Below are 13,842 nucleotides of genomic sequence, written 5' to 3' on the forward strand. Positions count from 1 at the left end.
AGTCTCATTTGTAATATTGGCGTTATTCTAAGACATTCTGAGGCATATTTAAATAATACAGACCGATTTTTATTTTTTTATTTTTTTTCGATTTTTAACAGTTATATCATATTCAGGCCCATAATATTCTGTCTAAGGTTAGATACACAGTAAGTACCCAATAAGTGAAAGAAATAAGGCATTAAAAAAGAAATAGCTCAGGTTAATTGTAGATATTTCTGTTATTCTAACATTGTTGGTGCCAAGCATGCACCACAATACTTCCATGGTTTTCTTATGATGTACTTCCCTGCCTTCCTCCTCTTCTTTCTCTATACTCCATTGTTAAAAATTTGTCTTTAGGGATACCTGGGTGGCTCAGTGTTTGAACATCTGCCTCTGGCTCAGGTCGTGATCCCAAGGTCCTGGGATGGAGTCTCACATCAGGCTCCCAGCAGGAACTGTAGTAAAAAAAAAAAAAAAAACAACAACAACAACAAAAAAAAACAAAACAAAACAAAACAAAAAAAACAAATGTATCCATTCCTAGAGAAAGTTTGTGGCACATCAAGTATCTCACAGCTGCCCAAGTCCCAGAGCTTCTCCCTGGATTTTATACACCCATTTTCATGTCCCCTGAATACCATTGCTGAAATGGCTACACTTAGGGTCGGGTTCAGAGACACCTATATTCATGAAGTCTTATTTCGCATCTTCTACTCTTCCCATTTCCAACCCCTACTCTTTTTTCCATTTAAGGTTAATTATTTCATCTTTGCTCTGGTTCCCTTCCCTTTCTGCTTCCATGTGAACAATTATGCTCTCTAAACAGCATTTGGGTTTTCTAAGTTTACCTTCTTAAAACAAAATGAAACAAAACAAAACTCCTATCTAAGTTTTCTAATTACTGACCCATTGCGTTTCTATTCACGACAGAATATTTTGAAAGAGAGAACTCCTTTTTATCTCCCTCATCCTTATCCCTCATTCACTCCTCAGTCCTCTGTCATCTGTCTACACCAGGGACCTATTCTCAGGAAGGCCACCAGCCATTCCCTCATTTCAAAATTCAATCATAACTGACAGCATTTTTCATGATACCACAACTCTTATTTTTTTGTCTGTTTGCCTGTCATATTTTGTTGATTTTATTTAGTTGTTTGCTGTTATTGTTGTTTTGCTTTCTGCATACCATGACTTCTAAATTCCCTGTATGGCCTCTCCATGTCCGTATATTTTATGATATCTTCCTCTGGATGCTCCTTATATCCTGCTACTCGAAAAGTTCTACACAAGGCCCCTTTATGTCTCATTCCACACACTTTGAAACATTTCCAAAATTTCAACTATTTTATTTGTTAATGACTACAAAAGTCTATTATGTGTAGAACCATGTGTAATGGTTCTCCTGAGCTTAGTAAACACCTATTAATTCATTCAAATAATTATTCAATGAGAGACCATTATATGTTAAGCAAATTGCTACAGGCTAAGAACGCAATGATGAACAGGGAACAAGAGCTTACATTTTGATAGTTAATATAGACAACAAATAAATAAACAAATTTTAAAAGCAATTTCCATGGTTACGAGGACTTAAAAGGGACTAAGAAACCAGCATGATCCAATAGCCAGGGAGAGGATAGTTTGTTTAGAGAAATAGCCTTGAAGCTAGTAAGAGAAGAAATCAGGCAAAAATGCCTGTTGAAGAGATTTCCAGCAAGTACAAACAGTTTGAGGCAGGAAAGAAGTTGACATGTTTGAGAAACTAAACAGAGATCAGTTAGTCTGAACATTAAAATTAGGGTATGATAGGAGGTTGAAGTATAGTGGAGCCATAAAATCTTTTTAGTCCATGATCTAGTGTTTAGATTTATTTCAAAGGCAATCAGAAGCCACTGGAGCATTTTTAGCAAGGCAGATATAATTAATCTAAAAAAATGCATTTTTTAAAAAAGTAAAGTACAACTAGAGAAAATTACAGACACCATGGGTGTATAGCTTTGTTGGAATTTTATAAATTGAACACATCCATGTAACCAGTATCTAGGCCTAGAGATAAAATTTTATTTCTACCTCAGATGTCCCCTTTGTCCTCTCCCAGATACTACCTGTTCCCTGCCCAAAGTAACCACAATCCTGGCTTCTTTTTTTTATTTTTTTATTTTTTTATTTTTATTTTTTTTTTTACAATCCTGACTTCTAATTCAAATTCATTAATTTTGTTTCTGTAGTTTATATGAATGTAATTGTGCAGTATGTGCTTTCTTTTCTCTGGATTCTTTCACTCTACATTAAGTTTATGAACTTCTCCCTTGTCATTGTCTTCTGGTATTTTTTGCAAAGAATTCTATTTTGTGAAGATTCCACAACTTGTTTATCTATTCAATTGATGATGGGCACTTGAGGGGTTCCCAGTTTGGGGAAATTATTAATAATGCTCCTATGAACAATCCAGTACATGCATTTTGGTGAATATATGCATCTTTTTCATGGGACTATACCTAACAGTAGATTAGGGTTAATAATTCATGCATATGTTCACCTTTATTAGGTTCTACCGGTTTTCTGAAATGATCATATTTGTATGTGTGTACGTATGCACATTTTATATGTAGCTATTTATTTGGAAGATATTTCCAATACATAGAAGAACTGAAAAAACATTTTAAATATTCTTTAACATAATCAAATATTGTTAATGTGTTCCCCACCCTCTTTGTCATTTGGTCTCTTTATATGTATGCATGTCACATTTTCTATACCACTTGAGACTGTTACATAAAAAATGATCTTTTATTTCTAAATATTGAGTATTTCCCGAAGTTTTTGTTTTATATAATCATAGGACAGTCACATTTTAGTAAATTTAACATTGATACATAATATTTTTCCTAATCTAATGTAGCTATTCTAGTTTTGTGAATGGTTAAATGAACTGTGGTACATCCATACTACAGAATGGTACTCAGAAATAATAAAGTAGCAAATATTGATAAAAGCAACCACTTGGATAAATCTCAAGGGAATTATGTTGAGTGAAAAAGCCAATCCCCAAAGGTTATATACTGTATAATTCCATTTACATAACATTTGCAAATGTCAAAATTATAAAGATGGAGAACAGATCAGTGGTTACAAGCAGTCAGAGTGGGAGAGATGGCAAGAAGGAGGCCAGTGTGGTTATAAAAAGGAAGCACAAAGGATCTTCATGGTAATAGAACTTGGAGCTATTTATACCTACACATGTGATAAAATTGTATGGAACTGTACAGACACAAGTACATGTAAAATGGGGGAAATCTAAACAAAATCAATGGATTGTATTAATATCAATTTCCAGGTTGTGGTATTGTACTAATGAAAATTATAAAATCTTTTATAATTGTGAAATATAATTATATACTGGGTACATGGATTACAAATGTATAGAAGAAGGTAAAAGTAATTCCTCCTTATATCACATAAAAATAAAATTTGGGTAATTTATAGACAAAATGTTTAAAGCAAAACAACAGTGCATTTAGAAAATAATATACAAAAACACTTTAATAAACTTGGTGTTGGAAACTCATTTTATACAGCGCACAAATTTTAAGATAAACACAGAGATAAATCTGACTACCTTACAAAGTACTTATCAGAGCCTTCTTCTTACTGGTCCCTCTCTGGATGCCATTCCCTACCATCCCCAGGGCATTCTCTCTCACCTTCTTCATTTAACTTTCACCCTCTAAGTGCAGCTTTCCTTGGCTACCCTATGCAAAATTGTAATGCCTCCTCCCTGTTTCTGTTCACATTTACCATCTTTCTTAGCTACATTTTTTTCTCCTTAATATTCAATTCATTTAATATGGTGAACCTCTTTGAGGGCAGAAAATTTTGTCTTTTTTATTTTAATGCTGTATTCCCAGCAATTAGTCCACTAATAAGTGGCAGATAGTAAAGCACTAAATAAATATGAGCTAATGAAGAAATCTTCTAAGCCTTCTTTAGCTCTTGTTTTTTTTTTTTTCTTTCCCAAACAACCAGTACTCAAACAGAAAACTGTGTGCCATATGAGATAGTCTTCCCACCTGCACTTCACACTCAACTAAGTCCTAGAAATGTTCTGAACATGTTTCTATCCATATCCACTGACACCTCTTAGTCCAGGTTGCCGTCACTTCTGACCTACCCTACTATAGTCACTCAATTTTTTTCTCTTGTACTATGATCTTTTCATGGCAGCCTAAGTATGTATTTTTAATACAGATTAAGGAACCATCTTTAATTCAGTGTCTCCCATTGCCCTCAAGATGAAATACAAGCTTTTTCGTGTTATTCCAAACCCTTCGTTTCTCCATTCTCCAACCTCATCTCTAGCTTATTCCTACAAAATTCCCTCCCATCTTCATCCTCCTCCTGCCCCAATACTATAATTTTTTTCCTCCCAATACTGTATTCTTCTTCACCTCCTTATCTTTGAACTTAGCTCATTTCTACTGTCCCTTCAGGTCTCAACCTGAATATTTCTTTCAGGCAGTCTTCCCATTCCCCTTGATGTCCTGTTTGAGTTCTCTCCCTCTGCCAGAGTAACATGTACTTCCATCATGACAGTTTATCACATAATAGTTAATTGCCTGGATACTTGTCTGTGTGTATCCCTGCCAGATGTAAAGAAGATGATGGTAAAGACCATGACAGTCTTGGCCTTGATCCCAGAAGAATTTCTAGTGTTTCCAAATTCCTGCAATATGATATATTTGTGCTCAGCAAATATATGTTGAGTGAAGAGTACCCTTCCTACTCCATAGTAAACCCTGAGTTTACAATGGAGAGAATCAATGGTAATAGAGTATGAAATTAAAAAAAAAAAAAAACAAAAACAAAAAGAGTGCTCTGGTCAGAATATGAGTCTTTGAACATCAGGTGTTGAATATAAATGTTGAATCACTAAATTCTCTTGAAACTACTATTACACTGTATATTTACTAATTGGCATTTAAATAAAAACTTTAAAAAGGAATAGAGCACTATGGTCAGAATAGAAGTCTTTGAGTAAATAACTGCATGAACACATGCAATTAGTATGGTCATGGTATTTTCTAGAAATCATTCATAACTTTAAAGATTTAAAATTCTTACCATGATTGTTATTATTAAGAGGATAGCACTACAACAAATCAACAGAGCTATTTTTTCCCATGTTTCCTCAGTATTATTACTTTCAACACCTGAGAATAGATACAAATGTAGACACAAATTTTAATGATCATAAAATTTCCATTTCAAAAGATTCAGATTTTGTCTATTTCTGAAAAAAATAGTGTTGAATTCATGCTGAAGTTTAACCTATTTGAAATAAACCTCAAATTAGTAGATTCAAAGCAATGTCTAAATGCCAAGTAATGGTGCTATTTCTGATTTTAATAACTCTGATAAACAAAATCTATAATTGCATACAAAAAGATGACCACCCCAAAATAGCTAAGTTGCTTTCATTATTTGTCCTTCTTTCTTTGATTTGCTACTCCAGAAAATATGAAAAGAACTTACTTACTTCAGTGCAATTCATAACTGCTGCTAAGAAGGGATGTATTAAATCAAGGCCCTTTCCAAAATTACATTTTGCCTAAAAAGTGGAATATTTCTTTTACACTGAATATGACAGCAAAATTAAAGGCACGTTATGCTATATATTCATGAATATGGAATAAAACTGCTTTTAGATTTCAGTCAGTGGTTCCTAACATCTACTAATAATATCAGAGAAGCATTTGATAACAGTCCTGACAATCATGGAGAAGGACATAGTGAAAGGGGTACATTTAGGCACATATGGTGAGAACTGCCCCCTATTCAGGGCTTCTGGAAATTGATATGCTCCCAGATTGCCAAAATTGCAGGGTGTGATCTCTCTCTGGAGTCCAGGGAGTTCCTCGGGGAGATCCTGGCGCTAGGACATATGTGTCAGGACACTTACAGAGGAGAGGCTGAATGGATAAGAGTGCTACAAGTTGTCTGATGGTCGCAAAAAAAGACACATTCTTTATCAATAGGTGGGGGCATTCTGCATAGAGAAACATTAGCAGATCATGGCAATGCAAATGGTTACCCAAGAGCATTGGCTTCCCCAGAACAAGAATCTTAGTCACTGAAACTGTTAGGAATTGTATTTTTATTCCTACTGATGACTCAAAGTTGTACACTGACATGCTAAAAGAGAATTTTTGAAGTAGTGTTTAAGGGTGGTGTATTGAAATATACTAAAACATATTTATAAAGTACTGTTTTCAATGTTCACTATTATTCTCAACCAGAAATTCTGAAGGTTAAAAATAGTGCTATTCATGATTCCTTAAGGATAAGCACAATTGTTTCTACAAAAAAAAAAAAAAATATATATATATATATATATATATATATATATATATATATATATATCAGCTGTTATTTTGGCAAACAAGTAGTGTTAAGTTTAAATGAAAGTTATATATGTTTTTGTATTTGTGTAAATGTAATTCCTGTATACACATAGAACATAGGCTGCTATAAGAAATTCCATAGGAAAAAAAAAAGAAAAGAAAAAAGAAATTGCATAGAAATCCAAAAGTTATTGTCATGAAATTCTGTGGGAATCACAGTATTTCCAGAGACATCTCTTTCTCAGCAAAAAGGATTATGGACAACCCAACAGAACCAGAAAAAGAAAAGGCCAAGCAAACACAAAAAAATGTAATAAAAGGACATAGTATCCAAAAGCTAAGCATATAGAAAATACCATCAAAGAAGAAAACTTGGTCAGTTATGCTTTTTTATATCTGACAATAAAATAAAAGCTAGACTTTCTTTTTTTGCTCTATTTCTCACTACCTCAATCACAATTGTCTTATGAAATTTTAACTATAAATATATATGTATATTATATATGTGTATTTATGTACATACATACATATAAATTTATATGTACATATGTATTTTTAAATATGGAATCTCACTGTTTTGAATTTACAAAATATTAAAATTCATTTACCTCTGAATGGTTGGAACATAAGCTACTCTGATTAAGTAAATGCTATATTTGGCTTAACTGAGATTTATTATATATAATGTGTGATGTATCCAATTTCAAAGACTGAATATGATAAACAAACACACTATACTCATAGCCTAAATGTCTTTAATCTCTTTCTTTTTGAATGATTTAAAATATGCTTGTATGTCTTCTAGTAAATATGTTATTAGAATAATCAATATTTTAAATAAGTATTATTAATAAACATTGAATAATAATGTTATAGAATTTTTAAAATTTTAATTAACAAAGTGAAAATATTTCTATATTTGAAGCATGATTATATTATTTAATCTTTATATTTGAAATTGGCCACTATACAAATTGTGGCTGTTCAGGAGGTGATCTCCTAACTTCAAATTTCTGAAGTCCAGTCTTTAATATTTTTCTTTCTGCCTTTGACTACCTATGGCCCCCTCACAATTCTGTTACACAAGAATTAAGACATTTTTTAAAATTAAGACATTTTTAAAAAGGAAAACAAAATATCAAAATACTATTTCCAATTTATAATATGTATTAGGTCTACTATATTCCTCATTTTATAAGATTTTATTATTTATTTATGAAAAAGGCAGGGAGAAACAGAGGGAGAAGGAGAGAATCTCAAGCAGATTCCACACTGAGCATAGAGTTCAATGCAGGGCTTGATCTCACCATCCTGAGATTGTGACCTGAGTGAAATCAAGAGCCAGATGCTCAACCGAGTGAGCCACTCAGGCACCCCATATACCTCATTTTATAGACAAGAAAACTCAGTTATAGGAGTCTAGATGCACAAAGCTAATAGCAGTAGATTCCTAAACCATCAGGACTGACTAAAAAGACACTTATTTTGTTCTGTAAAATGAACCAATAAATAATTTTATACTAACTTGGAAGTTTAAAGGTCAGAAAAATTATAGCTAAGTTTAAATAAGATGGGGTTCTCTAGGTAGTAGTAAATATTTCTGGAACAGGGACACTTTCAGGGACTTTGCATTCCTAGCAGAAATAGGTGTGGGCCCAACCAACAGAGCTAAGACAAAGTAACCAAAAGGTGACAGCATGGGTCAGAATTTGAACCCAGGCTCTCTGGCTCCAGAATATACACTTCTAAGAAGTGTTCTAAGATAATCTACTGCTAGTCAGTTTTGCCAATTGCTAGAAATGGTACTGAAGTAGTTGGTAAAAAAAAATCTTTTACACTACTGATTAAAATCATATTTGTGAACTCTCTGCTCTGAAAAAACTCATTCCCTTCATACCACAGACTATTTATTGGCAATCACTTTTAATAGTTATCCAAACTGATGAGAGAAATTAGCTATGTAACACTGATAAAAATCTGCTAATTCAGTCAAATGGAGTATTTATACAATGTGATATTTCTATAAATAGAAATATCCTATATAATCTGTTCAAAAATAAAGATATTTTAAAGAAAGACCTATAGTTTTGAAATAGTGATTCCAAATGGTTTAATATTAACAAATAGATAAAAAAGGAGTTCTAATTATTAAATTAATTGGCTGAATGTAAATGGTAATTGTAAAGGTCTTGGAAGTGATTTATTCTCTTAATTAGGCAAACATTTCTCTAAAATTATTAATTATATTATGAATTTTCTCTACACACTTGTTTAAGATAATTCACATAGAGAATCCAAGCTTACTTTACTGTGAATTGCTTTAAATTCCACATAATAGGAATTCAAATTAGTATTTTCTTTTAGGTGACTTAATATAAATATGCCTATAATACAGATTGGAAAAGATTTATAATTTTTTAGCTCTTAGAAGAAAAAACTCAATCAAAAATAGTATAATGATGCCCCTGGATAATTATAATGAAGTAATAACTGACCTTAGCCATGTACTAAACTGTGACATCTTGAATTCAGTTGCCAATATAAACTACAATTACCAAATCACTCGGTGGTTTAGAAAATCAAACCATATTCTTTCCAGCTATTCTTCTGGCTTGGCATTACCTTCTAAATTTCAGGCTTACCCAGGTCTGCTGTGGTGTAGCAACTGCCTACATTTATTGACAAGCAAATATTTTCTGATCTGTTGCCACAAAGGAAGGATAACCCAAACTGGGAGGCCAGATTAAAATTGAAATCCTGTCAAATGTCCAATTCTCAGCATGACTTATTATTTCGTATTGTCATTTTCTGTACCCACAGAGTTAAGTCTTGTTAATTTTAGCACATTTAAAAGAATCCTAAATCATGGGTTTAAAACTAATGGGGCTGAACAGACATTTATTTATCCTGCAAAGCAGGCCAATAAACAATTTTATGTTTCCAAATGCTAATTTGGAAGTTTGAAAGTCAAAGAATGTATTGCTGATTTTAAGTAAAATTGATTACTTCAAGCAGGCAGAAAAACAAACATACACATGCAGAAAAAATGTCCTGCATGATCTATGTGATGTCCACTTTAAATGACAAGACATAGTAGAAAGTAGCTTCAGTTCTTCAGTTGCCACGTAAGATGCAAGATCTTGGGGAGAATGGGGAAAAAAAGCATGGACTTGTCTGCAATGCCTCAGTTCCTTAGATCTGAAACAAAGTCCATGTCTAAAAACATTAGTTTAAGCTAATGGTCCAAAAGTTTGTTGTGATTTACCTGGCAGAGTGAAGTTGCCTGCTGTTTACACTTAAATCTTTTCTAGTATGCATAACATATTAAGGTTAAAAAAAAAAAGAGACCATGAACATTGATTCCCTTAAATGGAGTTCTCAGAAAGTAGAGAATTTACCAAGTCAGGCATATTTTCAGTCTTCATAAGGAAAGCTTTAATTTACAATCACTGTGAAACCCCATGATTCACTAAAATAGTACATTGTCAAAAGTACCAAACTATTGGGAAAAAGATGTTAATGTGATGATATTTCTAATTTTAGTCTATCCCTATATTACAGTCCTATAGCACCTTTCCTCCAAAGAGATCAGGATGTTTTATATTTAGAAAAAGACGGAAATGCAAATCAAAGTGAAATTTCCCCCAGAATTATGTTGAAAGATGAAGAGTCACACACACAAAAAAAGAGATAAAGGGCATTAGAAAAAAATAGAAGCATGAGCAATAAGAATCCATGCAGGTCCTGGCAAGTGTCTGACTTAAGCGTTATGTTTTTATGCTCTCTAAATTTAATAGTGAGGGGAGACATCAGACACTAAGGGAGACCTCATGTTTGATCCAATCTAATGCGTCTTCATGTAGCACTGTAATTTGGCCATTTCTATCATTCCTCAGTATTGTTAAGGCTCAGCTGACAATTTCCCTGAGAATTAGAAAATACTCAGGCTTGTCTTATGAATTTTATTTTTCACATGTGATATGGTGCCTGATGACAGCAGTAGGGAGGGCCACTCAGAAAGTACTTTGAAGCTATTACAGACATCTTTAGGAATTCAGAGATACCTATACCAGACTTTTACTTTTTGGGTATGGTAAATATTTTGTGATATCCAAAGATGACAGTGAAAACTTCCAATAATTCAGAAACACTTACATTTCATTTTTACAGATCTAATAGTATCTATATAGAGACATGGAATCGAATTAAGATGGCCTGTGTTCAAACCAGGCTACATTAACATCCAGTATTTACTACCTCAATTACTTTGGGCAAGTTAGTGAACTTTTCTGTGTCCCAATTTCCTCATCTGTTCAAATGGCCATGAACTATATCCTATCTTATTGGTTGTTGTAAGGGCTACCATGTGACACAAAGAAATAAACTTGTGTATTAAATGAATAGGAGACTTTTTTTTTCCATCTACTAATAACCTAAGAAATTCAACCCACTGCCCCTTGACAACACTCTATGTCCTGTTTCTAGGGACTAGGAGCTCATGGTTTGGGAACAATGACTGTACTATACAGGACCCTCCTTAGGGAGTTTTGAGATAAATCCTGACACAAGTAAGAGTTTATAGGGATATTTTGAGAGATAGTAAAGGGAGATAAGACATTACATTGAATAGATCTTGATTATTGCAGAGATGCCTTAACATAGACCCATATAGTGTACAAATACAGTAAAGATATAAACATAAAAACAGTAACAATGTTCATTTTTGTCTCTACTCAGCAGGTTTTTGTAGAACTTTGAAGGCACAGATTCATCTGACTGTTACAAAAATAACAGCTGAACCTATGTTATGTTCCTTCAGAAGGACTGCAAAAAAAATGCTAACGAGAACTAAATACATTAGAATACTGAGAATTATATTATTTTGAAGTCTTAAAATAACTAGAAATTTTTTTATCAAATTTCTCCAAAGAACTGGGCAACACTGCCAATGGCACTAGAGGCCTCCTTCATATGTTTTCTAGAGTCAGGGCTGAGAGCACTGAGCCACACAACAGTCGAGAAGCCCTAGGAACCCAATAGAAGGCACTAAGATTTGGGGTTTGCTCCTAAGCTCTGCATCAATCTAGCATGAGGCTAATCTCCCACAGGACAAAAATATCGAAAGAGCCTCCAATTCATAACCCAGCACAGTAAATTTTCTATTTTGAATTCTCATTGTAAATAGCAAAATCTTTTTTAAAAAAATTAAATAACAAAATCTTGATATTTGAAGATTTATTATTTCTATTATGTTGATTCCAAGAAGTAGACTTGAACTGATTCAGAGAATTTGCTCCATGGAAAGTTATCAAATTTGTTTAAACAGGTAAAGAACACTTATGAATATTCAGATATCTGTTCACCTTCTACAAATCCCAAGTGAACAGGAAGTTTTATGGCAAACAACATTTTTTATGCTATATTTCTAAACATATACCTTCTGTTGGAAAATATAAATAATTAATCATTATCTTTACCATATGGTTGGATGCTGTGATTTAAAACCTGGACTACTCTGCTTTTTCTAGTTCAAATTTTTCTTATTCTATTCATTTATACCCTCATCTCAAAGACTTTCCTGAGATTAAATGAACATTCTGAATCCTGTAACGGGTACTGTCAGTCTGGCTGCCCTCCTTCAAGCAGAGTCAGCACTTCGAGACTGGCACTTTTCTTCATTGATTGATAAGCGACACCACTTTCTGGGTTTATGGTCAGAGACATAGGAACAGACAGTCCGGCTACACCATGAAGATTTACACACACACTGCAACTAAAGTTAGAATTCTTTTTTTAAAGTAGGGAAGCAATCTAATAAAAATTATAAGGCTATAAAATATTTTACATATCTAACAGTTTCAGACACATAGAAACAACTTTTTGTATCCTTGATTCTAGCAGCTTGTACCCACTAGTACATTCATTTATACAGTCAAGAAATGGGTGCTTATCAGGCAGTGAGCTCTGTCGATGCTCTAGGAGCACAAGTTCTATAGAGGATGTTTCTAAAAGGGCAAATAAACATTCTGTGTTGCAAAACAAGGTGCTTGGAGTAGAGAGGTGTAAACAATTAGCTCCATCTGGGGAAGCTCTGGAAACTTCCTAAAAGAAGTGATATTTGTACTAAATTTTGGGAGATTAGCACAAGTTAGCCAAGTGAGGGCACAGCATGCATAGAGACACTGAGTAATGAAAATGTTTCGTGTATCTGGAGTGTCTGAGCCAAACTGTCAGCAGAGAGTGGGGAGTAACCTAAGTGGTTAGAATTGAGTCCAGAAGGGCAGATAGAGGCCAATTTTGCATGCTCCACGTGCAAAATTACAAATTTAGATAATATCCTATAGATATCTTGCAACCATTGGAGATTTTAAAATTTGGGAATGACAAATTAACTTTTGATGTTTTAAAGGCAATAATTCTGGATGTTTTATGGAGAATGGATTGGAGTACAGAGTGAGACTCTGGAGATTGGATCAAACAATGTTAAATGATATTGAGAAAGAAAAGTTTAGAGCTCTCAAATAAGACAGTGGTGGAGAAGGTTTAGTCACGTATGGAATGTTTTAGAGATAATAATCCATATGACTACTGATTACCATTATAAAAATATTTGCCACTTAATAGAATTAAAGATGCATGTAAGAATAATTGAGTTTGTCTGTTTCATTTTAATTTTGTTGCCTCATATTTAAAGGCAACTTATTTTTTATTTCTTTGTAACCTTACCTTTCATTTATTTCTAAATGCACATCAATTAGCTTCTGTGTACACCATTATATTTTAACTATTTCAGGAATTGCCTAATCTCATGGGTACTTTACAGGCCATTTCTATACCTTCCTGTGGCATTTGGTATGGTTGATCATTTCCTCTTTTGGAACTCCATCTTCCTTTGGTTTCCCTGTCATTACTCTTTTAAGGATATTATCCTATTTCTCAGATGACTTTTTCCTCAAGGTTGCATGTTGCCTTTTCCTCATTATCTCCTTCCTTAAGTGCTGCTTTTTCCATGGTTGTATGTTTCTTTCCCCATCTTTTTTTTAGTCCGCCAAGTTATTTCACTCACTTCTTTGTTATTAATCATCATGTACCTAGTGATGACTCCAATTAGACATTTATCCAACAAACATGTTCTAAGAATCTACTTTGTGCTAGGCTCTACACTACATGCTAGGATTTTGTGATATAAATCTAGCCTTTTGAAGCACCTGGGTGGCTCAGTGTTTGAGCATCTGCCTTCAGTTCAGGGCGTGATCTCAGTGTCCTGGGATCGAGTCCCCCATCAGGCTCCCTGCAGAGAGCTTGCTTCTCCCTCTGCTTCTGTCTCTGCCTCTCTCTATCATGAATAAATAAAATATTTTAAAAAATAAATCTAGCCTCTTTCCTGAAGGAGTAAATTGCCATTCACTTTAAAGAGAAGTGGGAGAAGCTCAATAGCAGGATGTGATAGGATGAC

General features: G+C 33.6%; 1 long non-coding RNA gene across 3 annotated transcripts in view; it reads right to left on the minus strand.

The window, feature by feature from the left end:
• Window positions 1–162: 162 nt before the first annotated feature.
• LOC112657511 (uncharacterized) overlaps window positions 163–13,842 on the minus strand; it is a 309,781-nt gene continuing 296,101 nt past the window's right edge. The window contains exon 9 of one of the 3 annotated variants that reach the window (XR_007412258.1): window positions 163–440. This is a non-coding gene — a long non-coding RNA (uncharacterized LOC112657511). The remainder of the gene's footprint in view (window positions 441–13,842) is intronic. The other 2 variants (XR_007412261.1, XR_004818190.2) reach the window with 2 other exon arrangements.

Source organism: Canis lupus, chromosome 8 (genome assembly GCF_003254725.2).
Source record: "Canis lupus dingo isolate Sandy chromosome 8, ASM325472v2, whole genome shotgun sequence".
Lineage (NCBI taxonomy): Eukaryota > Metazoa > Chordata > Mammalia > Carnivora > Canidae > Canis > Canis lupus.